Source organism: Balaenoptera musculus, chromosome 20 (genome assembly GCF_009873245.2).
Source record: "Balaenoptera musculus isolate JJ_BM4_2016_0621 chromosome 20, mBalMus1.pri.v3, whole genome shotgun sequence".
In the NCBI taxonomy this organism is placed as follows: Eukaryota; Metazoa; Chordata; class Mammalia; order Artiodactyla; family Balaenopteridae; genus Balaenoptera; species Balaenoptera musculus.
In genome coordinates this window covers 9,255,846-9,283,755 of record NC_045804.1, presented here as the reverse complement: position 1 = coordinate 9,283,755, position 27,910 = coordinate 9,255,846, and the positions used below count along the sequence as shown (strand labels likewise).

At 42.5% G+C, this 27,910-nt stretch overlaps 1 protein-coding gene across 2 annotated transcripts in view; it reads right to left on the bottom strand.

The window, feature by feature from the left end:
* Window positions 1-27,569, bottom strand: part of TNRC6C (trinucleotide repeat containing adaptor 6C) — an 87,161-nt gene extending 59,592 nt beyond the window's left edge. For both annotated transcript variants that reach the window (XM_036836832.1, XM_036836835.1), the window contains exons 1-3: window positions 27,546-27,569; window positions 26,776-26,797; window positions 3,662-3,988 (exon numbers count right to left, since the gene is read on the bottom strand). The gene's annotated coding sequence lies outside the window, so the exon portion shown is untranslated. The remainder of the gene's footprint in view (window positions 1-3,661; window positions 3,989-26,775; window positions 26,798-27,545) is intronic.
* Between the last annotated feature and the right edge of the window lie 341 nt (window positions 27,570-27,910).

The window sequence follows — 27,910 nt, the reverse complement described above, 5'->3', positions numbered from 1 at the left end:
ACGAGGCTGCTTCCTCCGGGGTCAGACCCTGTGAGAAGCACCGCCGAGCGGGGCGGCCGGGGCGGCGGCGCGGGGCCCGGAGCAGCTCCGCGCGCCGCGGCGGGGGCGCCATCTTACGCGTCGTCTGCGCGCCCCTCGCGCCCCGTCCGAGGCCCGGGAGAAGCAGCTGCTGTCTGCTCCGTGTCGGCTCTGTTTCTGCGGCTCGGCGGGCCGCGGGGGCGAAAGTACCTGCGGAGAGGGGCCGCCCACCCCCTGGACACGCTACCTTGCGCGCCGGACGCCCGGGCGCCCGCATCTAGGGCGGCGCGGGTTCCCAGCTCCACCCTGTCGCCGCGCGCCCCGGGCCGCCGGCTGTCGCCACCGGGAGGCTCCGTGCGGGCTGCGCCCGGCGACCTGCAGGCGCCCGCGGGGCAGGAGCTGGCGTTGCCCTTCCCTTCCCGGGAGGGAGCCGATCACCCCCTCCAACGGGAGGGGCGGGGGGAGGCATCCTCGGAGAGGATTTGAAAGCTTTGATTATCTAATTGCAGCTGACACTAAACCGATCTTCCTGCCTCTTAAAATTCGTTCAATTGTCACAACCATTTTCACTTCAGGACCCAGTTACAGCACCACCAGAGCCACTTTTCCTCTGTTTTTTGAAAGTCTGCCAAAAGAGTAAGGGCGCGTTGCCCATTGGCTGCATGCAAATAAACCGCTGCCCTTTCCTACTCCTTTGTGTTCCGTTCCTTCCTCTTTCCCGCTTTTCCTGAACACCCACTAAACGTTCGGCATACCAACACTAGCTATAATTTTCTAAATGAGCCCCATATGTAAATTGGCACGTGTCCAACTTCTTACTTTCCTGCTTCTACCTACAAAAGATCTAAGTAGCAAACACTACCGCGTATTAATCAAAACCTCAGTTTATGAATGTACAAAGCAGCCACCAAAACAATACATTGTTCTGCCTTAAGTGCAGCGAGAAAGAGTTTTTCCTTTTTTAAAAAAGATAAAAGCTCTCAAGTGTTTCAAGCTGGAGTTGTACTGCAGGTTGGCAAAAACATAGTCTGAATAGAAAATAACATTTTTCTGGAAGCTTAATAGGGTGAATCACTACACTTATATACGACTATATACACTTATCAGTTAAAATTTTTGCCAATCGGCTAAGTGACAAGGTCACACAGCGGTCGTGGGTCTGGAAAACGAATCGGACCTGTCTCTCGACCACGCTGCCACACTGCCTCCGTGCCCGGGGACGCCAACCTAGGTCCCTGTGCTGATTCCACTAGGACACGGGATGGCGTCCCAGCAATGCTTTGCATTGACAAAATCAAGCGAGCTCTTTGGAAGCGGGTTTGAGTTGGAGATTCCAGGGGAAGGACCTTAGAAGTCTCATTTTAGGTGAGAAATGGAAGTACTGGCTGTGGCATAACCAGTGCCGGCTGCCAGGATTTCCCCTTCAGTTCAGAGTTCCTTTCACTTTGCTCAACTAGTCACACAGAGGAGGTTCAGACACTGTCCTTTTAGGATACAATACAGGTTACACAGTGTACAGTGCGTGTGAGGCTGCATGTTGCGGACCAATGGAGTATCCTACAGCTTCAAGAGGAGCTTGAGGACAGAAATACTCAAGGGGCTTCACGGAGGGTGGGTGACTGTGATTTGCAGACAGAAAGGGGCAGGGGGATCAGGTGTGTGCACGTGCTGGGAAAGGCAACACTGAGTGTGGCCTATTTGTGAAGCCATACGGAAACAATCCCCATCAGAACGGAAAGCAGGACCTGGGGACAGAAGGAAACATGCTGGCTGGACAAGGCTGGGAAGGGCACTGAGCCAGGCAGAGAGACGGAGACTGCATTAGGAACTAGGAAACCAGGACAGGTTTCCGAGGGGACCGCTGAAGCTGTGATACCAGAGACTGCTGGTGAAGAGATGAAATTGGTGTAAAACAAAGACTTTTGCTTGGGAGCCAAAAAAATCAATCATTTCTTATTTTATTAATATAAATATATAGATTGATTCCATTTCTCAAGATGTTTTGATGTATAAAATGATGATTTAGTCTTCACTGTATATATTTTAAAAAGTACAAACAACTAGGAATAACTTTCTGGAGAAGGTTATTATAATTACATAGCCAAATATTTTATTAAAGAATATTACTTTCATATAAAATTTTACTGAATCAATTTCTTGATTACTTTCTACTTATCTAAGAAGATACCAGTAACATCTTGCACCTCTCGCATTTGGTGAGAACACTGATGCAAGACTGCCAACTAATCTTACAACGATGAGATAAGCCCAGAAAAAAGCAGGGCTGTTACACTTCTTTTTCAGTTTTTCTATATATGTGTCTTAAATCAATACCCCAAGCTATACAGCTCTGACTATACAGTCTTCGTCTCTGTTAAGACTGGTCGGAGATCCATATTTCAGTGTGGAAAGTAACCATATGTTTGACTATAAACTGGTGGCAGTTAAGCAGATGGGATTATATTCAATGAATATATTTGATCATTTCTTTTCTTCCTAGCTTTTTGCTGAAAATCACTGACCTACATCCCCTCTACCAGGAATTTAGCAGATGAAAGTAAAGACTATTTGAAGAGACATGGCAAAGCTGTCTAAAAATATTTGTTCCAAATAAAACCACAAAGTCATGGTTTTGAGAAATTCTGCTATAAATACTTCTATGTCATGCTGGAATTATTCCCCATATAAAAAGGCAGCACATGAAGGAAAACAAATATTAATATGAATTGTGACATGTTTCTTTTAAATTCTAATCTAACACAAGAAGCCTCCCTGACTCTCTAATTACAGACCTGAATTTCACTACCATCAGCAAATACGCTTTCCAAGCTAGAACCACTGCCAACTGTTAGTTAAATTACTTGAAACGTAAAGATTTAAGAAAATAAGAGATTCATGGCAGTCGAACACATGTACTTTGCTCTCTTCCAAAAATTTCCCTAAAACTCCACTAAAGAAATTTTTAAAAGTGTAAATCCATGAGGTCAAGAAGATGGGAACAGGAGAGAGAGGAGATGAGAGATGCTGACATTCTGGAAGCTGGAAAGCTAATGAGCAAGTGGCGAGCTCTCCTGGGAGCCCAGAGAAAGTTGGCGTTGAACTGCAGGCAAGGACACAACAAGCAGCGGACGGCGTAGAGCCCCAGACACCGCAGGGGCCGAGCACGGGGAGACAGCAGGCAGGGTTGCCTCAGGATGCTTGAATAAGTTACTCAGAAACACCGCTCCCCATAAAATGCTATTACCTCCCTGCACAGAAAGTATGTGTGCAGTCATGAGATATCCTAGTAACCTGAGGGAAAAGGGTTTTATTTAGAAGTGTTCACTGCAGGGTTCTAAAGCATCTGCCTTGACAGATTTATATGTACTGACATAGACCTTTAGTTTCTGGTGAGCAACAAACTTAGCTGAAGTAGCTAATGCCATCTGAAAGTGTATGAGGAACAATATAAATAAGTAGGGGGAACCAGAAGTAAACCTTAAAATCTAATTGAAATGAGTCAATCTATCATCTAGCTGGCAAGCTTTACTAAGTGTATAGTAAACATGGATCACAATATGTCCATTTCTATTTCTGGGCGGCAAGTTGAAAGTAGCAAACCAGTTTCTCAGATAGAAAGAACGCCGGGTTTTGTGCGGTTTACCTGGCTGGGGCTTGCCGGGGTGCGGCTGTGCTCCGGCTCCAGGTAGCGGCGGAGGGCTCAGCCCTGCAGGCCCAGCACCCTGGGTGGGGCTCACGCTGGTCAGAGCCCCCGTGGGCAGTGGCTGACCTCTCTTTAACAGCTGCTTCTGTTCTTGCTGGCGGAAGCGTGGAGGCACCTCGCGAGGCAGGTAACGGGATGCAGCTGGCTGCTGGCCGCCGGCGGACGCGCGCTTGCCATTGCTGCTGCTGGAGAGAGTGCTGGTGGAAGTACTGGTACTGGTCCCGGCAGGTTGGGGCTGGCTTGAACAGGTCTTAGTAGGTTCTGGCACTAGAAGGAACAAAAGGAAAAGACCCCAACACTTCAGTATCACCTCCTTCAACCCAAACCAAAGAAAACAAAACCAAAAACTGAGAAAGAAATGACAATGGAGAGCTTTGGAATCGAACTGCACCAAAGTCCAGAGTTCCAGGCTTGAGACCCAGTTGTCCTATAAAGGAACCTCGATCCTGAGCTGTGCTCTTGGCCAGTTTCCTCATCTATAAGACAGGTGATCACACTGGGTTAGAGCAGCAGCTCTTCAGCTTGAGCTGGAGTCAGGTTAAAGGCCTGATTCCTAGGCCCCGCCTGGGGAATTCACTTGGTTGGAAGGGAGGGGAGACTGCAAATCTGCATTTCTGATAACTTCCCAGGTGAGGGTGATGCCCCGGGTCCTGGGCCCAACTTTGAGAAAAACTGCTCTCAGTCTGTGTTTCTCAAATTTAAGGGATCATTAGATGTCCATGAATTTATATATATATTTGTTTTAATTCTGAAGACAATCTAAAAATATATATATATATATATATATATATATATATATATATATATGCATTCTGGGTTATCTGAATAATTAAGGCATTTGTGGTGATGGTATCTATAGCACCACTACACTCCTCTCAGATTTATTGGAAAAGAATGCAGGTGGGCTAATTTGCAAATGATGCATTAGGTGAAAGCCAAAATGCTATCAGAGTATGCTGCATAAACAAAGGTTTCACAGCAATGTAAACAGAAAAAAGGAGCAGGAGAGTTGAGTGACAGTCCTGCTAGTGAGCATGCCAAATGCAAAAGGTGATCTGAGTGGTGACCCTGGCTCTGACCAGTGTGAGCCCCACCCAGGGTGCTGGGCCTGCAGGGCTGAGCCCTCCGCCGCTACCTGGAGCCGGAGCACAGGCCCGTCAAGTGCCAAAGAATCTGAGCCTCAAGTTCATTTCCATCTTGAATTTGAAACATTAATATCCAGAATATTATGTTATCCTGTTATTTGAAAAAAATTTTTTTCGACTTAATTTATATATGTCTTTGATTTCAGAGTTGAGTAAAAGCTATGTGCAAAACGAGTTTATACCTAGTTCTCTGTATATCTTGTTTGCATAAATAGCATTATAAAAACCTTTCCAGTCGACACTGTTTGCCTTTTATTATCCCTTGCGAGCGGCCTGCATTTCTCACCTCCCGCAATGGGTTCTGCTGTCCACACCGCGACCCCACTGTACACAGTCAGTATCTGCGAGGCCGCTGCCCAGTTTTTCTGTCACCCTGCCTGGCAAACCCTCAATTCTGGATGAAGCCACTGGCACTGTCCACTCTCTCCACCCCGGACTCGGACTGCGAAGTCTCTCAAGAAAACAGAGCCGTGCAGGTTGGCATCACTGTGAACTCCTGGGCCCTAACCTCAGGACACGCTCAGTGCTTCCTGACCAGCCTATGATTTCCTGGGTCTGCCTGGTTCCACTGCTGTCAATGACTCATTCAAAGACCTTCCACCCTCCAGTGATAATGCCTTTATCTCCCATCCCCAGAAGATAAACTGGACCTTATTCTCCAAAGAAATAAAGACCAGCAGGCAAAAACCAGGTTTGTGCTCCTACAATACACATCACACTGTTCTCTGCCCCACACTTCTGTTACTCCTATCCAAGGCTAGTATTATATTTCACCAATTCCAAGACTCACATTTCTTCACATGTTAAAATCACTTGCATCGCCATGTGTCTTACCATCAACGGCACATCCCTTTCTCAGCGGCACATGAAATACTGGGGCATCTCACTGTCTATGGTGTCAGAGAGGCACCACAAGACGGCTGCCTCCACAGCTCTGGATCCCATCTCAGGGACTTTGTGTGTCCTGGATCTTCAACTCATGACATTCTCCAGAGCAGATATAAAGGCTCAAAGTTGAAGACTCGGTCTTCGATTAATTCTTTGTTTTACAAATATTTATATTTTTTCTTCCAGGGCTTAGTAGATGGACATCACTGTGTACAAGAGAAGAGAAGTCCGGCCACCGAGTTCGCGCGTGGAGTGGAGGAGAGCACATTTGCAACCGGTAAGCAGGCCAGGATGTGGCCACCCTGCCACCAGCTCCTCCTGGTCAGCTCTTAAACATGCCCACACCTCTGCTCTCTCCAGACAGCGGCGCTGCTGCTCTTCTCGACCCACGTCCCCCTCCCGACTTGTCTCTTCTCCTCTCCTCCATCACGCTTCTGGTGCTGCTTCCTCGCCTGCTGTGTGCCTCTCATCCAGCTCCTCTCACCCTCCTCCTCCTCCTTGACGCTGAAACCCTATGCCCCCCTGAGCTTCCTCTGCTTGCCCTCTCAGTCATCTGTACTGGCGGGGACTGCTGTGGCTGTCCTGAGACTCTCTTCCTGGGCCTCCACGACACTGGAAGTCCTTTCTTGGATTTCCTCTGACCTCTCCAGCTGCTCCTTTCTGCTCCCCAATGACAGGCTGCTTCTTCTGCCTCTTTAAGGTTCTGCTGCAGACACTAATCCTGGGTCATCTAATCTACTCACAACGTTTCATTTATCAACCCTGTGGTCCTGGTCTGAGACCTGGATGGCTATTAGATACCTACATTGAAGTCTTACGGGCACCTCAAAGTCAACGTGTCCCAAACACTCATCAGCTTTCTCGACTCATTCTTCTTTTGAGTCTTCCCGTCGTTCTCCCAGCAAATGGCTCCAAGTCAGAAACCCAGGTTCCATCCTTGATTACTCCCCCTATCTCCCCAAACCTACATCCAACCAATCACCAAACGTTGACATTTCTAGCTCCTAAATGTCTCCCCTAAGTAGCCCTCAAACTACTCCATCAATTTCCATTCCTTTTGCCATGACCAGAGCCTGTTTCTAATCCATCATCCACTGCGGCCAGCGTGATCCTTCTGAGATGCAGATCGTCTCCCTGGTTTAGAAGGCTTCGCGGATTCCTACAGCCCTTAGGATAAAGTCCAAGGTCCTAGCAGTTAGCTGTCCTAATGCCCAGTTTTCCAGCCCCCTCTAACTTCACAATGCTGAACTTCCTGCTTCTGGGCCATTGTGCCGCCTCTTCTGTCTAACCTCCATGTATCATCAGTCCTAAAGCAACATATTTCCGCATTTCAACATCTCTCAAACTGAGATGCATCTTATAATTGATGTTGTATCAGTTTAAAAGGCAATGCTTTTTTTCTAAGTGGTGCACAAAATAATGCATAAAACAATTGATCATATCTCAGATTCAATAAAACATGGTAATTCCTAGTCATTCTTTAAATATCAAATTAAATGTCACTTCCCCTCAGAACCTTCCCTGACTCTCCTAGGCCAGTTTGGGTGTTTCCCAATGCATTCAGCATTGTATGTTGCTTAGATGAACACCCATTACATCTTTTTTTTTTTTTTTTTAAAGAAAGTGATAAAACCTATTATAGGTTGATTTTTAAGGCTTCCTTTTTCTTCTTTTTTTTTTTTTTTTTAATTTTTGGCCACGTTGTGCGGCATGCGGGATCCTAGTTCCCTGACCAGGGATCTAACCCACACTCCCTGCAGTGGAAGCACAGTGTCTTAACCACTGGACCGCCAGGGAAGTCCCTATAGGTTGATTTTTAAATGTACAGGGGCCTTCAAATATACTTTTTCCTGATATTGGCCTTTAGCTAATTAAAGTAGCAGAAGTTTCTAAGTATTTACCTAAATGAGTGGAAAACTTATGTCCACACACACAAACCTCTACAGGAATGTTTACAGCAGTTTTATTCATAATTGCCAAAAACTGGAAGCAACCAAGATGTCCTTCTATACGTGAGTGGATAAACAGACCGTGGTACATCCATACAACGGAATATTAGTGTTAAAAGAAATGAGTTATCAATCCATAGAAAGAAATGGAGGAACATTAAATGCATTTTATTAGGTAAAAGAAGCCAGTTTGGAAAGGCTACATGCTCTATGATTCCTATAACATTCTGGAAAAGGCAGAACTACAGAGACCATCAGGCACTCAGTGGTTGAGAGGGGCTTGGGGGAGAGGGAGGGAGGGAGGGAGGGAGGGACGAGCAGGCAGAGCGCAGGAGCCTTTTAGGGCAGTGACACTGTGATACTGTGAGATTGGATACACAACATTAGGCATTTGTCAAAACCCATCAACTGTAGGACACAAAGAGTGAAGGCACAGGTAAACTTTGGACTTCAGTTAATAATAATGTATCAATACTGGTTCATCAATTGTAACAAATGCACCACACTAAGGCAAGATATTAATAACAGGAGACACTGAGGGTGAGTTGGGGGTGGAGAGATGGAATATATGGGAACTCCTTATTTTCTGCCCAGTCTTTCTGTAAACCTAAAACTGCTCTAAAAAATAAAGTCTATTAACTAAAAAGACAAAAAATGAAAAGCAGAGAAGCAAACTTGATGTCTCTCTCACTTTCCATTAGGACTTTGCAAATGAAATTGAGAGCAGAGTAGAGGTACATTTGTCTGGGAAACTTAGAACCACTAAATTTATTTAAAAACATGTAATCAGCATATCAATTCACTTAACTGCACATTTTAATGTATCTGGCCCAAAGGTTTTATTCTAGACCTTGCAGTTGCTTCTTAGGAAGCTCAGAGTCTGAATGCAATTGGTTCTTTCCTTTTACTACAAAATTCAAAAGAAGCAGAAGAAGAAAAGGAGGAAGAGGAGGAGAGGGAGGAAGGAAGCAAGAGAACCATTAGCAAGTACAGAGAGCTCTACCTGCCCTTGTTACAAAACCCTGTTTCTCTTTTGTAGTAACCGACATCGGCTGGCCAGCTACTACCAGGCAAGGCGCTTCCACCCGTTATCCTGCCTGTTCAAAGGCTGGAAACGAAGAAAACCTGCCTGAACTCAAAACCTGGAGGAAACAACTGGCAAGGACTCGGAAGCAAAGAACCCACACTGAGCCTAAGAAATCACCGCATCCTACCCTCATCCACACAGACTCCCTCGGCCCAAGTCTGCTAACCAAGATGACAGTTGCTGTCAGGACTCGTCTTCCATGACACCGCTGTTATCTTTTCAAAAAGATCAAAGGACAAATTCAGGGCTATTTTTCTTCAAAACCTTTAGAGGAAAAGTAATTCATGATACAGAAATGAAGAAATAAACGAATGTTATCAGTTACTAGTTTTGAATCTAAACAACCAGTTCTAAGTTATTTGATATGAAATACTCAATTTTCCTTGTGTTATCTGCCTGATGCATTATGTGTAGTCCTTTTTATATCTAAGATAGCCTCTTTTTTTTTTAATTTAATTTTATTTTTTTTAATGCAGCAGGTTCTTATTAGTTATCTATTTTATACATATTAGTGTATATATGTCAATCCCAATCTCCCAATTCATCCCACCACCACCAGCCCCCCACCTCGCTTTCTCCCCTTGGTTTCCATACGTTTGTTTTCTACATCTGTGTCTCTATAAGATAGCCTCATTCTAAGAGTGAAAGTACTCTAGGCCAGTCTTCCCTTTCCGCGTGAAGAACTGCTGATTAGGGCAGGAGCCAGCAGGTGAACTAAATGTTTCTTTCATTTTTAAAAGGTAGGGAAAAAACAATGAAGAATATGTCACAGAGACCATATATATATGGCCTACAAAGTCTAAAATACTTACTATCTGGCCCTTCACAGGAGAAGTATGACCAGCTCCTGGTGTAGGGACTAGAAACTTCTTGTACTATTAGACTAAGCATCAGACATATAAATCTCTTAGGGGAAATATCTAAGTAATGTATGCCAAAGTCTTGTGCGGGCGTTGTTTTGTTTTAATAGATAAATAAGAATAAGTATAACTAACTAATTAGTTTCATGTCTCCTCTCCAATTGTGAGGCTCACCCTCTTTATGATTACTGAATGAAGGGTGACATGATGCTATTACTCAAGAAAACAAAGGGAACACTTTAAGTTGAAGAGATTATTTGATCACTCTCTTAGAAACCCAGGTGCTTTTAATATAGCCTAGCACTGAGCTGCGAGAACACAACGCACTCTCTGTTACACTGTCAACGCAGACTGGGTGAGCTGCGCACCTCTTCTTCTTCCTATTTGCTCTGCTGGCCCTCTGACCAGAAGCAAGAAGTAGACTTCCAATCTCTGGCCTCATTCCTCTGCCCTGGACTCTCCGGAGAGGCCATCCAGGTTCACGATTATGACCATCATCTCTAGGCTGGCACCCAAATACTGTCTGTTCTATATTGCCCCCAGCTCTAGTTCAGCCTTGATCTTCAGTTGTGTACTGGACGGTGATGCTTGGAAGCTGTCACCCTTCAAACTCAAAGTACCCAAAGGCCAAACAGGATTTCCTGGTCTGCGCCCAGGATGGTGCTGATTGTTGTAGGAAGGCACTGAAGCATAAGGGGTTTCTCACCTAGGTGAACCAACAATCAACAGGGGAAATAAAAGTTACAAGACACAGAAGCATGCGGTATAGACTGGAAGTTGGTCACTTAGAGGAAAGATAACCATGTACTTACTGCCCAACATGGTAGCCACTAACCACATATGGCTACTGAGCACTTGATGTCTGAACTGAGATGTGCTGTAAATACATACACACTGCATTTCAAAGAGTTAGTACACAAAAATCTCATTAATTTTTATATTGACGTATTGAAATGATAAAATTTTGAATATATTGAATTAAAAATATTAAAAGTAATCTCACCTGTTTCTTTTTAGTTTTAAAATGTTGCTACTAGAATATTTAAAGTTCCTTATGTGGCTCACATTTGTGGCCTGAATTCTATTTCTATTGAATAGCGCTGGTCTAGAAATAGCACTGTCTTCTTAAAGGAGTTAAAGTTTGAGTTGGCTTCTAAGAAATATGTTAAATTTAAATAACTGCTTTCATAAAGGCCTATCAATCGTGGTAGATCACAAGCCTTTTCGGGTGAGAGATTTTCCCTTACAACTCTGTACCAACTGAAGTACTAGCACCTTATCTCACAAACAGAAAAATGTCACTAGATATTTGCAAAGTAGCGAGTGAGACCAAGGGCCCAGAATACAGAGCAAGCACAGTATTCCCAATTTACCCACACACTCACTCTCACGGTTGCATTTCCAGCTGCCTGAGATACTAGTGTTATGGCTGGTGGTCTGTGGGGTGGGGTCACCCTGGATGCTGAGGAAAAGGAAGAGAAGCGTCACTCAGCAGAGGGACGAGGGAGAGGGAACCAAGAATTCTGACCCTGCCAAGCTGCACCTCTGGCCTCTCTTACATGAGATAGTGATAAACCTTCTTTAAGCTAGTATTTTTCAGATCTTTGAAACTAGCAGGCAACTAACAATCTCAACTGAGAAATAGAGAATCTTAAAATCTGGATCTATTCTTAGAAAACAGATAAATCAAATGGTCAGTTTTGACTATCCATACTCTCTTCAGATCCAAATTTCTCAATCTATTGCTGCCCAAAGAACTAGGCTAGGGTATCAAGGCAATTCTGACACTCCTCTTCTCAAACAGACCCGGATCTAAGGTGATACCTCAATGAGAGTCTCACAAACCAGTCGAGCTGACACATCACTATTTTCACACCGTAGAACACGGTAAGGCAATGGGAATTTTAGCTTGATTCATATGGATCGTCAACAAATGATCTGTTTAATTTAGAAGAAATGAGAATAGCAGCCAGTGAATAACTACAGAGCTAATAAAGAACTTCCAGCAAGCTGGACACTTTGGTTCCTTTCTTTAATAAACCTTTACTTTTTTCTTTTAAATGAGAGCGACACCTGCTGGCGAAAAGGTAAGATGTTAAATCCTTATGTAAGAAAGCAAGTCCTTTCAACAATTTTCTTTCCAAGAAACAATTTTCTGCTTTCAGTTAAAAATTTCAGGGGACATTGTCACACCAGGGTCCAAATAGTTTATAAATTCCTACCATTGCTTTTCCAAAACAACAGGCCACAGTATGGGCAGGAAGTTTAGACTGTCCCTTCAGGTCTCTGGGTGACTTCAGGAAGGATCTCCTTTCAAACTTTTGTACTACACCTTGCCATCTCTAGGAGACCAAGACAGAAGGCTCTGCCCTTGCTGACCCAGCCTCCTTAACTTTTATTCTACTCTGGACTACCCCGTTCTCTCTTCTGCTTCTCTAGGCATTTTACATGGCCCAAGCCCCAAAACTGCCATCTGGACGCCCCCCACCCCCCAGACCCCCTGGCCTTCCTTCCACTATGCTATCCACACCTCTGTACCATCCCAACCTTCGGTCTGGTTTCCAGACTGCCTAAAACTGCAGGCTCAGAAAGAGACGAGTTCTGTACCCACTTATGCTATTCCAAGCCCCTACTGCTGCTATTGTTCCTCTTATAAATCTAACGTGGTCTGCCCAAAGTCCCTTATAGTAACTGTTTCAAACTTTCCCTACCTCTTCTAAATCCTGATACCCAGCCCCTTCTCTCAATCTCTGGCTGGGACTCTAGGTTCCTGAGATCGATGCTACTCACTCACTCACACACACGAAGCCTTTCTACAGCCCAGCTCCAGGTGCTGGGGCCTTCCAGTGAACAAAAAAGGCAGACTCCCACCTCCTCACCCTCTCCGCTCACCTCTCAGCAGGGGAAAACGACAATGAACATGATGCATTTAAGATAAGTAGTCATCAGAATGTGCTAAGTGCTGTGAAAAACGAGGAAAGCTGGGCAGGGTAACTAAGGGCTTAAGCTGACTTTTCTCATGTTATCTGCCTATCATTTTCACGCCCCACATGTGTCAGTATCCTCATTTATCCTCTCTTTATTTACTTATTTAGGAAATATGTAATGAGCGCCTATTTTGTGCCAGGCACTGGGTGCGTTGAGGAAAACAGATACGGTTCCTGTCCTTGTAGTTTATAGTCTAGTAAGAGATACTATCTTAAAAATGATTCCACAAATATACAATTACAAGTTGCCACAAACATGATAAAAGTGATAGGATAAAAGAACCTAGCTTAGGTTAGGGACTCAGAGAAAGCTCCTCTGAGGAAGTGACAGCTAAGCTGGGCCTGGAAAACTGTTGGCTGGGTGGAGCGCGTCTGCGAGCTCACTCCCACCAGCTGGGACAGGGCACGGGAGGGTCTTGAAATGGGAAAGGGCTTCCGTGCTTTCAAGGTCTGAAACAAGGCTGGTGTGGCTGGAGCTTAGTGCCCAAGGGAAGAGCTGCTGGACACAAGGCTGGAGGAGGCAGGCGGGGACTTTGTAAAGATTCTGGACCCCATCACTTGGCCGGCGGCTGGAAGAGCACTCGGGGCAGCCCGTGGAGGGCGACCCCGTGGTGCTCCTGTCCCGGCTGCAGCACACTGACAAGTCTGGAGCCTCCGGTTTCGGGCAGAAGTTCTCTGGGGACAGGCTCCTCTGATTACAAACTCACAGAGAGTCCAGGATGTTGCGACCACCACTGGCTGTTTAAACTCAACAAGCAGGTGACCTTGATCAAGAACCTGTCTGTGCAGGCTCCAGAGCCAGGCGGTCCTGCCCAACAGCACCTTCCCGGCAGCCACGGCCCAAGGCAGCAGCACCTTTATTGTCTTATTCTATAAACTTGGGAGGTTTGGTTCCCGCTATGAGGTACCTTGTGCTGCTTATCAGAAACTTCACAGAGCAGGGGAGGGTGGGGTGCCCAGTGTGTTGAGGTGTTTCCATCTTATTACCCAAGTCATACTACAAGACATTCTTTGTAAAAAAAAAAAATTTATTTGGAAATATTTAAGATGTACAAAAAGGCATAAAGACCAAATAGTCAACAAACCTCCATGGAGCCAATCTCCAGCTTAAGAAAGAAAATGTTGCCAATTCCACCAAAGGCTCTTCTCTCCCCCTCCCCGGCTTCATACTCCACCTCCTCCCAGGAGACGGTGGCCATGAGCACTTTGGGGTTTATCATTCCCATGTGCTTCTTCTCTTCAGATGCAGTGTAGTGGCTATGGGCATAGACTCATCTATTTAAATCTCAGCTCTGCCACTTACTGGCTGGTGACCCTGGGCAAGTCACTTAACTCTCTGCCCCTCAGTGGTGCCACATGTAGAAACGTAGGTAAGTGGAGGATGCAGTGAGGGTAACAATACCTCACTGAGAGGGTTCTCTGAGGAGTGAACATTAACATATGTAAAGAGTCGTTTAGGATAGTGTCGGGCACATAGCGAGTGCATGATTAGTGTTTATGTTACAGAAAAAATTCAATTACACTTATTGAAGATGGTAAAGCAGAGTTGATTCAGGACCATCACAACGGGACCACTGTAATGGGATTTTACAGTGCGGGAGAGAGATTGGGCTCAACTCGGAATATAGCATGGGCAAGTGGGAACTGAGAGCTAAGGAGCAGGGGGTGAGGGTGTCAGTGGATGGAAAATACTAAGAGGAAGCATCAGGGGTGAGGGGGCATTCTGGCTAAACCAACCTAACAGGATTCTTGCTGCAGGCGGGTGGGGTGGGGGTGGGGTGGTCGTCAGACATCACCTGGGCGATGGTGGAGGAGGAGGAAGGAACCTGGTTAAAGCAACCCAGCGGGGCTCTTGCTAAAACTAGATTTTTACAGGGAGGTGCAGAGATGGGCCTAAGAGAAGGTCCAGGAGCCTGAGAAAGGTTTGGTCAAACAAAGAATCTTTGTCAGTCTTAATAATCCTCCTCCTCTCAGAAGCAATGGGAAGTATTTTAGGCTGATTAAAAACAAAAACCAACTTACATTAAATGAACTGCAGATGATGAAGTAAACAAGGGAAGAAGGGAGGCAACACTCAAAGAGGTTAGGCCAGGCGACAACTTGGGACAATGACGGTTGCACCCAGGATCATCGGAGCACTAGATCTCCAGTCTGGCCCTAGACGTCTCCCGTTAATTTGGGTCTCTCATTCCCACGGTTTGAAAAGTGTGAAGCACTATACGAATGTTATTAACGAACAGCCATCCCAGACTTTTAAAAGCCTTACAGAGCAGCAATCAAAGGTGCCTGCTCCCCGACAGGCACACCAGCGACAGGCACACCAGTGGCAGGCCCCGCAGGGGTCGGTTCACAGCTGCAAGGAGGCATGTGCGCGAGGGATCCGGCAGTGACCAGGCACTCCGTCCACTGCGCCAGCTCCAAGTGTAAGCACGGCCCTGGAGGCGGTGGAGGTCTCCGCATGGGGTCCCGGTTCCTATCACTGTCTTGGTGGTGGGGAGAGGCAACGCTGGTGGCAGCTTCCTGACGGCTGGGCTGCGGCAGTGACACTGTGCTCTTGAAGCCAGCAGTGCCAGCGGGGCCTCCTGACTCTTCCCCAGGGAGCAGCTCTTCTGGAGGACCCTTTGGGGAGTCATATCTGCCTCCCAGCCTAGGGCACCACCCCCTCACTGATTTTATAAGCACCCAATTCCCTGTACTTAAACTCATTTCTGCTTAAAATAGCTAGAGTGGTTTCTATACCTTTCAATTCAGCTCTGGTTAAGAGCACAGATTTTTTTTTTTTTTTTTTAGCAAGTAGGACATTTAAATCTTTCATTCACCTAGACGGTATCACAGTATATGGTATGAGCTAGATATTCAACTAATGGCATTTACTGTAACGGGACTTACCTACGTGCACCTGGATTAGACTCTCAGAGGCTACCTCCATTAGCCTAAAGTATGCTGACAAGCAGGCATGCAATGGGTTATAGAAGTATATTTTAAAAGTAAGTTTTTATAGGTAAATGTTAACCTAAAGGGACGTTTTAACCTACACATTTCAATACGTCTTATTTCTGAAATTTGGATGCTTCTACAATTGGTGTATAAATTTAACATATTTTCCTTATTCACCCTCCAACTCCATCAATAAGACATTATTAAATCAATGGTATGCCCTATAATTGATGGTATCTTATAACTTAAGAAACAGATGTTTTTATATGATAAAGCACAGAATTTCTCTTATGCATAAGACACCACACAATGACAAAAAAGGAAAAATATTTTAAAATCATGCATTAATTCTAGCCATTTCAGAATATATACTCCAAGATTCAGAGTTTCTTAAAAATTTAAATTTACCGAAATGTATATGTTAACTGTTCGCAAAATGTGACTATGAAAGAGAACTATTCTCCTGTGCTGAAATTATCAGTGATTCCGAGGAATATTTTCATTATTACAATTACTTCTGCAACCTCTACAGCAACAAACATTGTAGCGAGACGTTCCCTTAGAACAACAGAGATGCAAGGAGAAGACAGCTATGAGCACTGGTCCATCTGCTGTGTTTATCGCAGACCCGGTGGGGTACAAAGCGGTGGCCTTCTGTTTGTTCTGTTGATGGCTTCTGGCTGATCTGTCACCATAGCAACTTTTAGAGTCCAACTCAAATGAGCACAAATTCATTAGCTACTAACTACATTAACTTCGTGTCTGCTGCTAATGAGAAATGCTGTTCAGAGTTATTTTCTATTCTAATGGATTATAGTTACCTCTCTGAAAGGTATTAAATTAAATTAAACGCTACTCTTAATGTATCAGACTGGATAATATGTTACAGTAAAATTATTTTAATAAAGGCTACTAACAATAAGAATCATTTCATTAAAAGGTTACCTTAGGGACTTCCCTGGTGGCGCAGTGGTTAAGAATCTGCCTACCAATGCAGGGGACACAGGTTCGAGCCCTGGTCCGGGAGATCCCACATGCCACGGAGCAACTAAGCCCATGTGCCACAACTACTTAGCCTGTGCTCTAGAGCCCGAGAGCCACAACTACTGAAGCCCATGTACCTAGAGACCGTGCTCCGCAACAAGAGAAGCCACTGCAATGAGAAGCCCGCACACCGCAACAAAGAGTAGCCCCCGCTCACCGCAACTAGAGAAAGCCTGCGCACAGCAACGAAGACCCAACCCAGCCAAAAAATAAATAAAATAAAGAAATAAATAAATTGAAAAAAAAAAAGGTTACCTTGTTTTGGTCCTTGGATTCTTCTACTCTAAGAAAATGTATTACTTGTCACACCGGCAAATGTTTCTAGGTTCTTTTAAACATCGGCTAGCTGATTTAGAAAATCAAAATCGAAAATTTTGATAACAGCATATGTTAAAGCCAAGTAGTCAATACAGCGTTACCATATATTGGCTTTACCATAACCTTGTCAATACGGACCATCAACTGAAATACTCCCCAAAGAGGTGACACACTGGACAGACGTGAAGGGTAAAGAAAGTCCAGTGAGTGTACAGCTTCTATGTCTGACCTCTTCTCTCTACACGCAGAATCATCTGGAGCTGAATAAGCTCTGGAAGCAAACAGCAAATCCGAAATCTCATGAAACAGAGGTTTTAAGTGGGATTATGTCTCACCAGTGTTCCAGTGTTCTCCCAGGACATGTATATTGCCTTGTGCAGGAGGGCTGTGTGCCTGTGTCCTAATAAATTAATAAATTGTGGAAATGAACTTATTTACAAAACAGAAACAGACACACAGACATAGACAACAAACTTACAGTTACCAAAGGGGAAAGGGGGTGGGGGAGGGATAAATTAGGAGTTTGGGATTAGCAGATACAAACCACTGTATACTGGGTTGGCCAAAAAGTTTGTTTGGGTTTTTCTGTACCGTCTTATGGAAAAACCCAAATGTAAAATAGATAAACAACAAGGTCCTACTGTATAGCATAGGGAACTATATTCAATATCTTGTAATAACCTACAATGGAAAATAATCTGAAAAAGAAAAAAAATATGTATAACTGAATCATTCTGCTGTACACCTGAAACACTGTAAATCAACTACACTTCAATAAAATAAATAAATCATGGAATAGCAATAATCCTGAGATGTTTTCCCCCCCCAAAGTGCAGAATCCTACATCCTGCCAGAAGAGGGAGCCCAAGTTTCTCCAACATTTAGTCAGAGAAGGCAGGGGATCAGGAGGGAAATTGCCCATATTGCTAATTTATTTTGAAAAGCCTCCTTACTGTTCTTAGGAAAAGGAATGTTCCACCTCTGTCACACCCTGGTCTCCATCTACCACTTTCGCCTCATCTCACACCACTCTCTCCCCCTTGCTGTTGGCTCCTAGGTCCTGGCGGCTTTTTGTTTGTTTAGGGTCCAGCCAGCCAGCCAGCCAGCCTTTGCGAGCGCCGCTCCCTCTGTACGTGGGAGCCCTTCGCCCTCTCTCCACTCTCCCGGGCCCAGGTTCTCGTCATCCTTCAGATCTCAGTTGAAGCAGCACTCAGTTGCCTTCCCTAATCCCAGCCTAGTCCAGGCTCCTGTGTTCTGTGCTCTCATTCATCAATGCTCCTCTCCTTCACGGCAGTTGGTAACGATACCTATAGCACTGTGACTGTGTGACTGATGTTTATGTCCGTTCCCCATAAGACTCTAAGTTCCAGGAGAGTGGGAAATATATCTATTTGTTTTTTTAATAAATTTATTTATTTATTTTTTATTTTATTTTATTTAGTTTTGGCTGTGTTGGGTCTTCGTTGCTGCACGCGGGCTTTCTCTAGTTGCGGCAAGCAGGGGCTACTCTTTGTTGCGGTGCATGGGTTTCTCATTGCGGTGGCTTCTCTTGTTGCAGAGCACGGGCTCTAGGCGCGCAGGCTTCAGTAATTGTGGCGTGCGGGCTTCGGTAGTTGTGGCTCGCGGGCTCCAGAACGCAGGCTCAGTAGTTGTGGCGCACAGGCTTAGTTGCTCCGCGGCATGTGGGATCTTCCTGGACCAGGGCTCGAACCCATGTCCCCTGCATTGGCAGGAGGATTCTTAACCACTGCACCACCAGCGAAGCCCCTATATCTATTTTTTAAATCTTTTTCTCCCCACAGTGAACAGCACAGCGCAAGGCAAATAGTAGGTGTTTAATAAATATCTGCTGGATCAGATGGTGAGCGGCCCGGTTGGCCTCTGGGCTCTGCCCACTCTGTCAACATGAGCCCTCCTCCCTACCCCCACCCATCAGCTTAGCATCTGCAGGCTGAACTGTGCAGCAGTCTCACTGCACCCGCTGTCTCCAGCTCTCTCTCCAACTGTTTAATCCACCTTCAATCTGGTGCTTTCGGTGATCTTTCTAAAACATAAATCTCATGATGTCACTCCCCCACTCAGAACTCTCCAATGACTCTCCTTTTTCATAGGGTAGGCTCACACCTGATGAACGGGTTTGGGATGACTGGCATAAGGCATCCCTAGTCGTCCTTGTCTCTACAGCTAAGTTAGGGGTCAATGGGAAGAGCGGCCCAGCTCCAGCATGCATTTATCTCACTCTCAATCAGTACTGTCCTTTCCCCCAGTTTTCTCACTTATTTTTAAAAACAGGTTATCTTTTCTCATAGAAATATAAATATAGGATGAAAAGATGATCAAATGAATGTAACTTAAATCCTTTCAGGTAGAAGATGTGGGATAAATAAATCACAACACCCAGAACATTTTATTGCATTCACTTGCTTATATATCCATTTGCTAATACAGCCAACTCTTCCCATTAATATATCTCTTTGAGAACAGAGAACTTACCTCTGCTGTCTGATAGGTATTTATAAACTATTTATTAAATTAATTAGTGAACTAACTTGACAACTCTAGGTGATAAAATGTGACTAATATTTAGCTAATTTATTAATGCAATCTTTAGTATGTTAAAGCTAGATGAAATGTGATCACAATGGAAAGTGCATATTTTCTGATATAACTATCATACAAATAACTGCAGGCACAGAAAGAAAGGGAGGCATGCAGAAAACTAAGCTGCAGTGATGAGACTTTCCGGCCGAGTCTAGGGGCCAATTTAATATTAGAAACCAATCTGGAGTCAGAAAGCAAATAACTCAGGAAGCAGTGGCAAAATATTTGAATACACATCCACCAAAGAAGATACGCAGATGGCAAAAAAGCACATAAAAGTAATGTTCAACATCATTAGCCATTAGGGAAATGCAAATCAAAACCACAAGGAGATTCCACATCTATTAGAAAGGATAAAATTATGAAGACTGACTTTCCAAGCATTGATGATGATGCAAAGAACTGTGAAATGGGACAATCACTGTGGAAAAGTTCTGCAGTTTCTTGAAAAGTTAAACATCCATCTATCATAAGATCTGGCCGTTCTACTCCCACAGATTTACCAAAGAAAAATGAAAGTATATATATATATATCCATACAGAGATTTGTACATGAATGTTCATAGGCACTTTATTCATCATTGCTAAAAACTGAAAACAACTCAAATGTCCATGAACAGACGAATGGATAAACATGTGAAAAATCCAAACAATGGAATACTACTCAGAATGGAATAAAAAGGAATGATCTCCTGATACACGCAACAACAGGGATGACTCTCACAAGTGTTATTAGGCTGAGTGAAAGCGGCCAAGGGTGCATACTGTACGATTCCATTTACGTAACAGTCTAGAAAACCTTCTGTAGTGACAGAAAGTAGATCAGTGTTTGCCCAGAGATTGGCGAGGGGACGGAGGGGTAGGAGAGTTGGGTTGGGAAGTGGCACAGGGGTACTTTCAGGGGTGATGGATGCTGTCTTGATTTCAGGGATGGTTTCACAGGTGTGCCCATGCCAACATTTATTAAACTGTTCTCTTTAAATACATGCAGTTTATTGTATGTCAACTATAACCCAGTAAAGCTCTTACAAAAAAAAAACAAAGAAAAGAAAGCAATCTGGGCAAACAAATGATTTCTCAGAAAGCAAACTGTCAGCTTCCTTTAGAGCTATAAACTATAACTTTATGCCTGGAGATCATGATTATGTTTAACACTTCAGTGAAGCTATGCTAAATAGAGATGTGGACTTCACCTGAGACCTATCCAGAAGATGCAGTTAAAGGGGCTTGGAACAGACAACAGATAAATTATCACTGGGTTTACTTCCTTTCCTCTAAAATTTGATCAAGAAAGAATATATATATATATATTTTCTTAGGTTTTTTTTCCAATAAATTTTTATCCTTTTAAATTGTCTACATATTTAGGGGAAAAATACATCTTAATTACTTTCTTTTGTTCCCATGGAAAAAATATTCATGCATTTATTATATCTTCCTTCCCTAGGGATTTAATAGTAAAATTAAATAATTCCTTTAAGCAGAGAGCAATGTGGTTAAAGAATGACATAGATAATATTTAAAATCCTATAAGATACCATCCCATAAAGATCCCTCATATAACAAATCTCTTAGGAATTTCTTCCAGTCTTATTTGAAAACATCCTAAGTTACTTCTTAAAAGGAACTCACACAGTACTGATGATACATAAACAACACCTACGTCTCCAGTCCCTTCACACGAGAGCGGGAAAAATATGTAACTGACAACCAGAAGATGAGCGTTCTAGTTCTAGTTCTGCTACTAACTAGCTGTCAAAACTCGTACAAATCATTTAACCTCTTTGAATCTCATGCCCCATCTAACAGGAATTGGATAATCTCTAAGGATCCTTCAAGCTCTAAGATTTTATTAATCCTGTAGACAGGCAAATAAAATGCCATATTTTATAGAAAATATTGTGCTAAGCACGCTGGACTAGATTTTTAGATGCTGCTTTTAAGAGCAACTCATATACTCAAAATAACGTTTGCTTTGGTTATGTGGATGTGAACGTGAATACATGTAAATTCAAGGAACCTGGCCAATTTTATTACACAGTGTAACTCAGGAAAACACAGATTTGCTGCTTTATAAATACTAACTGCTGATTATTGTGTTGAGACCCCTGAAGGACTGAGCAAACAGCAATCAACTGCCTCAGCTAAAGAAAAGTGCCACCTAATTGGTGAGGTGCAGAAATCTGGGTTCATTTCTGTTTGTTTTTATCTATATCTGACTATGAAATTGGGAAGGCATGCTTTAAACATCAATTCTCACTTTTTTCACTCATGTTGAGGGAAAGCTTTATAAATATATGTTTAGGGAATTCCCTGGTGGTCCAATGGTTAAGACTCCACGCTTTCACTGCCGAGGGTGCAGGTTCAATCCCTGGTCAGGGAACTAAGATCCCACAAGCTGCACAGCACGGCCAAAAAAAAAAATGTATGTGTATATATATATATATATATATATATATATATATATATATATATATATATATATATATATATATATGTGTGTATATATATATATATATAAATATAAATATATACATATATATATACAGGTATGTATGGCTAGAATGAGCCTTAATAGCAGTACAGCACAGTGACCCCCCCCCAAGCCCTTATCACTCAACATAAGGCTACTGAAAGAATATGCTTTCAATTGATTTACATTAACAAAAGCATACAAAAGTTTGCTTAAAATTAACAATTAGAAACTGAATGCATGGAGAAGCTGAATACCTGATTGCAAAACTTAAATTATAGTCCTTTCAAGCAAGATTAGGAAACTAATTAAAATGTATGAATTTTTAAAAGTATATTACTCAAAACCATGAATCATTAATCACATGAAGTTTGAGCCATGTTGGGTCATCAAAATATTCACTTTTATACATGATATAATTAACTTTGAGCTTTTTGTATGAAAACTTATCTATTTTATGAACTTGAGAAAATCTGGCTAAAACCACTAAATTAAATTCTCTTCACATTTATAAATATTATAGTTAATCCTAAAAAACCCCTGTAAATCCATGAAAAAACCCAGAAGACAATACGGAAAATTTATGCTCATAAGGTCATCACATCACATGTAAAGCTATTATTTTCTCTGCCCAAATTAAGGGCAATGCCTCAAATAAAGAACAGAGATTACTGATTACCAAAGCAAAACCCATTATAAAGTGTCCAACACTTAGACACTAGCTACTCCACAGCAGGGATACAATACACAAGTCAATGGTGTTTCGAAACAGGATTATATCTGATTCCTCTTCCCCCTAACTATGAGAACATCTAGGGTCTCACTAAGGCATTGTGTTCAGCTGGCTCTTTCATTGGTCACCAATGCAAAGACAATGTTTAGAAGAATTTACTAAGGACTGTTTTGTTTCTGAATAGGCTTATACAGAGGTTTTCAAGTTGCTTAGTGCAGCTCCTTGAGGGGCAAGGGATGGGGAAGTGTTTAATTAGGGGAAGCAGCAGAGAGTCCATATAAAATGCATATTTATGTATTCATAAAGAGATGCTTTCAAGGATGGTCAACAAAATGTTAACTGCTAAATATCTCAAGATGGAGGGATTTCTCGTGAACTTTAACTTCTTTTTAGACAATGAGAATATTGTTACTTACATTTTTCATCACAGGAGGAAAAATACGGAAAGGATGATTGAAACAACCCCACCCAAGACTAGAAAGCACTGAAGGAAAAGAGTTCCAGCCACAGAAACATACTCAGATTCCTACGAGTGCAGGATACTCAGGGGTACAGAAGGAGGAGGAAACTGGTGAAAGGTGAGGGTGAATCCACTATTTGCATAAAAATCTCCAGGGCTTAACTAAGCAGAGAAAATGCAGCTCCCCCCCTGACATCAGGGTGGATGCTGGGCACAAATGCTGGCAGCACAGTGTTTCAAACAAACCGACTCGCTTGCCTGAATCTTAAAACAAAAAGAAAATGACCTTAACAAAGAAATCGCAAGTCGGGATTTGAAAAAACAGGTACTAAATTTAATTTTACTTGTAATTTTGTAAAGCAGAATTTCTAGCACCTGGTTTTCAGATTGGAGTAGGGGAGGAGAAGCATGCTATATATTAGATTAAGCTAATGAAAAAATTTCCAGTGAGATTCAGTTCTCCATACGTCTCTTAAATGAAGATTCATAGTTCAAGTTCAATGGTTATAGCCAGATATAAAAAACTTTTTAAGCATAATTAATGCTATAATGAAGACTCATCTATCAAGAATGGATTAGGCTAGTTATTCTCTAGGAGAAAGCAGAAAGGTATAATATATGTATGTGTATAACATAAAGAGTTCCCTGAAAATGTTTAAAATAAATCAAAATTTAAAGAAGTTTCAGTTATTGAGAAAATTAAGTCAAATATAATGCTAAATAGTGGAGGCACTGCTTTACTAATACTACTATTTATGCCATGTGTAATACTGCAGAGCAAGGAAGTTACTAATTGATATGGTCTAGTTATCTAATTATCAAAATAAAATCAATTCAAACTTCTACTATGTTAATTGATTCAGTGTATTATATAACCTTATTTATAACTGTAGCCTCTCTCTTAAGAGTATTCAACTCCTGGACTTACTCAAATTGCTAAACTCTTTCCTACATTCTAACAACTCAGGGCCCTGAGACTTCTGGGTGCTGCCCTGTGGTGAGAGCAGGGTTCTCCGGCTTCTTGTGGTTCTGAAGTGGGTCATCACATCTGTCCAGGAAGTCAGAGACCTGGCTCGGGAATCAGAGGCAGGACTGACCCAGCTCTGCTACTCACTAGCTCTGTGACCTTATCTAAGTTACCATACCTCTCTGAGCATCCCTTTCCCGATACAGGATTGTTTTGAAGCATGGTAGGTACTGAGATACAGTAAGTGCTTGATGAATGTCTGTCGTGTGCCCTTCCTGGATGCCGTAAGTTCAGGAAGCTTCTGGGCACATCAGCCCTGCTGTTCACTAGCTATACAGTCTTGGGGGCATTGGGCAAACTCTCAGAGCTTCAGTTTACTCGTGTGGACACTGCAGACAGTGCCAACAACAACTGGAACTAATACATGTACAGGGTCTGTCTGAAAGCAGCTGCTGATGAGGGTGCCGGTCTCAGGCCTCCTGACTGCGCACACAGAGCAAGGAGCTGGGCGTGTGAGAGAGCGCAGGGCAAACCTGGCCCTGCCCTTCTGGCTGCACAGAATAGAGTAGGGGAAAGACTCACAAATGCCAGAAGGTTATTAGAAAAGCGGACCTATTGCTCTGCGTGAGCACTCATACTATTCCTACAATATATCTCAACGTTCAGTCAGGCCCAGCTTGTGTTATTTAACACACATGTCCAGTTGGAAATACAGAACCACCACCTTGCAGGCAGTTAATTTTGACTGGAACCAGTAATAATGGAGAGTCTGAGAAAAAGTTAGACCTTGGTGCTGCTAATATTTATTAATGAATTACCTAGCAGCGCTGTTAGATTATTTATAATTCAAAAAGCATTTTTTCATTGTTTAGAAGGACGTTAATAATCATCATTATGTTCCGAGGCTAGTTATAGTTAGTACAGTTACTGACAAATTGTATCCAAAGGAGCAGTATTTTAGAGAAGATAAAAGGAAAAGATAAAAACCCAGTAGGGTTTGGAGTCAGCAATGAAAATACTCATCAGAACAGTAATAGAAAATAATAACTCCGTGTAAGGTGGCAGGACAATGTAATTCATGATCGCTATATAATCATAAGCAATTTGTTACTACTTCAAGAGAAAATAATTATTATGACAGTGACAACAGAACACTGCTGGTACTGAATCAGGTTGTAAAAACTTCTCAAAATGTTAAAAAAAAAAAAAAAAGGAAATGGATGATTCAGAGCAATAATTCTGTACTTTTAAATGACAATTTTAAGAATCCATTATTTCTCATTCAAGATCATAATTTCAAAACAACCATGTACCACAGCCCTTTGGGCCCTTCTGACAAGTGTTTTGTAAATTCACACTACCACTGAGAGTGTAAGAGAGAAAAACGTCCTTTTTGAAAACTATGCTGTCTTTAAATATTCTTTTACATGAAATCCATCTCTTACCGTGGCTCTGCTGTGGAAGCTCTGCGGCCACCTGCGCTGGGGCCAGACGCCCGGGCTCCCTCGAAGCCTGTCCTTACACTAACTCGAGGCCAAGAGCAAGCCACGTAAGTCACACTATCGGCCTCAGTTTCTTCATTGTCAATTAACACCTGCCCTGCTCAATTATGAAGTTCAAATGAGATAACATAAAACTCTACTTTGAAAACTATAAATGTCAAACAAAAGTGGAGCCTTTGCTGTGGCGCTGCCTGAGACACACAAGCCTCTGCAGAGCATGTCTCTGTGTCTACAATTATATGTGACAGTCCAACAGAAATAAAACTTACAATCAATCACAGGCAACCTCTAGTGAGCACCAGCTCTGTGCCAGGCACCAAGCCTTGTCCATGTGGATCTCATATAGTCATAAGATAGCTCTATGAGGTGGGAACCATTCACCCCTTACCCTTCTCACTGTTAATATGAGATACCCAAGGCTTAAAGATGTGAAGTGCCTCGCCCCAAATTAAACAGAGCCGGTCTGTGCGAGTCCTGAGCGTGTGCTTCCCAGCACCGGACAGTCCCTGAACACATCAAGTATGAAGTGAGGAGGCTCCGAGCGCGGCTTCCCTCTGCTTGTCCCCCAGCACGTCACACAGAGATGCCCAGGTTCCTGTGGGAACCACATACGTTCCCACCCACACCCACTAAGACAACCATATGCCAATTCTGGACTTGGAAAATAAAAAAGAAACCTTTCACACATTATTAAGCAAAAAGGGAAGAATATAGAAAGAATATACCTCTTTTTATTATAAATAGTTGGCAAAGAGAAATTGGAAGCTTTAAAAAAATTCAATATCCTTTGGTTGTTCTTACTCAAATTGGACCAACTTTATCAGCTTAATCCTTGATTGGTGGAAATCAAACCAAAGGAAAATTATAAAGCATTGTTTAGAAAGGTAATATAACATTCTTTAGGCATTTTAGATTAAGCATATGCCAATTAAATGCAGATGTAAAACCAGTGATAAATGAGGAATTTCACAGGGAATAGTAAGAAGCAGATTCAAAGGCAGGGTGAGATTTTTTGTTTTTCACCACCAATTAAAAAAAAAAGTCATCATCATAAACTTTGGTACTGTCATAAAATGTATCCCCCAAAAATAAAGTAAACTTACCTTTGGTTTTTTGATCAGCAGCCTGAAAAAAAAAATCAGAAACTCTTTAGGAATAATGTGTAGAATGTACACATCCATATGAAAGTTTATAAGCAGACTTTAATATTGGAAACTTTAAAAACAAGTTTTTGCCCAGTTACCTTATTAAAATTTACTACTGGGAAAAATGTATAATTGTCTACATTCTATTAATTATGTGCCAATATTGATCTAAAGGCAAAAAAAATCTATCTGGAAGCTCATTTAAGCTCTGTATTTTAATACAAACTAAAACGTATACAGTTTTAACTATAAGATGCATTAAACCAGGCAAGAACAATACAAACGGCATAACTTGGTACATTAAATGCCCTAAAATTCAAGCATGACCATAAGATTTACAGTAGGACTTTAAATTTTAATATTTACTAGTACAAGTTGTAAAAGAACACTTGCCAAAGCTGCAAAAATTATTTCTAGCTTTTCAAACAAAATCAGTTAAATGGCCCTTAGACATGGTTGCTCTGGACAGTTCAGTTTAAGTAAAACAGCATGGACATTCTTTACTACCAATGACTAAAATCAAAGTCCTTCAAAACACAGCTCTAGTATTTCTCATTCCTTAAAAAAGACATTCTGTGGCTGTCACCCTTTATCTATGTCACTAGCACTCTAGATTGAGCACACTGAATTTTAAAAGTAATAACCAAACCTCTGTACTGCGGTGGCTATGATAACGCGGTGAGACACGAGTGATGACAGAAACAATGAACTAGGAACTGTAGCCAAACCTTTTTCTGAGCACCTTCCTTCTTTTTCTTTTCTTCCTGCTTTTTCTTTTTCTTTTCTTCCATCAAACGTTCCTCTTTTTGTGTTTCTTGTTCTTTCTCCCTATTAAAAATAAAGTGGTATTAGTATAATGTCCATTTTAAAATTAAAAAATGAAAAAACATTAGCTGCAGAAAGTTTTCAGTCAAACAGAGTTTCACGTGTGGCATAAAGAAGGACATTTTTGAGAAGCAGTGTTAGAAATGGACCTTCACCCCTCCCCCCACCAGCTCCACTTCTCTGTTAAGTACTAGAGCACGTGGCCCTGACTTCTTTGGTGGCGGTCATTCACTGGCCCACATCTGTTGAACACCAACCTTTTATTAGG